General features: G+C 49.5%; 1 protein-coding gene across 1 annotated transcript in view; it reads right to left on the bottom strand.

The window, feature by feature from the left end:
- DUOX1 (dual oxidase 1) overlaps positions 1 to 1,211 on the bottom strand; it is a 35,021-nt gene that overhangs the window by 3,658 nt on the left and 30,152 nt on the right. The window lies entirely within an intron of this gene.

Raw genomic sequence — 1,211 nt, 5'->3', positions numbered from 1 at the left:
CCTAACCACTCCCAACCCATCCTCCATAGCATCCATCTGCATCTTCCTGATACCATCCTAGACTAAGCCACCTGCACTCATGTGGTAGCCTCCTAACTGTCTGCAGGCTGCCCTACTGTGATGTATTCTTTCCAAGACAGTCAGTATGACTTTTTAAGTTCCTTTTATCATGTCATCCCAGCTCAGAAAACCTTAGAGGATTTCCCACTTCACCACAAGGCCTTGTGATGCTCTGTTTTCTGCCTGGCAACATTCCCCGCTCCCTGTTTTTCAAACACAAGTTCTTTCTATTTCTGGACTTTCCACCTGTTGCTCCCTCTGGTGGGAAGGCCTTTCCCCTAGTTCCTCCCACCACCTCATTTTTCAGGTCTCCGCAGAAAGGCCTCCTCAGGCCTTCTCCCTTCCCCCAGCACACTCTCTATCCCGTCTCCCTGTTAACTCCATTCACTGTCGTCATCCACGATATTTGTGTTCCTTCATCCATAGACATGTTTACTGTTGTTCTCCCCACTGGACTGGAGAAGTAGGGACTGCATCCATTTTCCATGACACTCTCAGCTCCCAGCAGTTTCTGCCTGGCACATGGTAGGTACTCAATAACTAGTGAGTCAGTGGAAGGGGTTTCCCCAATTTACCCAACTCTTTTGGAGACTAAGACACCTAATCAGTCCTCTTTTTCCATTTAGTAACTAACAGGTATTTTCCAGCTCTGGTTCTTTCCCCAACCAGCTGGTCTAACATGGTCAGAGACAACTTGCCCCCTTCTTTCCGCTTGCTTGTTTGAGTCTGGTCAGTCTGGCTCCCCCCTCCACCTCTTCTCAGGATCTGCTCACATCAGACTCACAGTAGCAAGTCCCCGAGGTCTCCCTTTAGATGGCATTCACTCCCACCCTCCGCAGCCTATGGCTCTAGTGAGCATCCCTGCCTTGCCTCTTTAGCAACAATGTCCTGCTGGTTTTCCCTCTTTCCCTCTCTGACTGTTCACTTTCTATCTCCTGCACTGGCTCTGCTCCTCCCAACTCCTAATCCTATGTGTTGCCCAAGCCTGATTTCTTCACCCTCTGCTCTTCTCCTACAATCTCCCACACAGCGTGGCCTCTCAGCTGAGCCACAGCCCTTCAGCTTCGAATATTCTATTGTCATTCCCACCTCTCCACCAGTGCTCCTGCCTTTCTTCTTCTTTTTTTTTTTCTCTCGATCAGGGATTGAAC

Source organism: Bison bison, unplaced genomic scaffold (genome assembly GCF_000754665.1).
Source record: "Bison bison bison isolate TAMUID 2011002044 unplaced genomic scaffold, Bison_UMD1.0 scf7180017864254, whole genome shotgun sequence".
NCBI lineage: Eukaryota > Metazoa > Chordata > Mammalia > Artiodactyla > Bovidae > Bison > Bison bison.
Note: the sequence above shows the minus strand (reverse complement) of the source record. Positions and strands in the feature narration are given on the sequence as shown.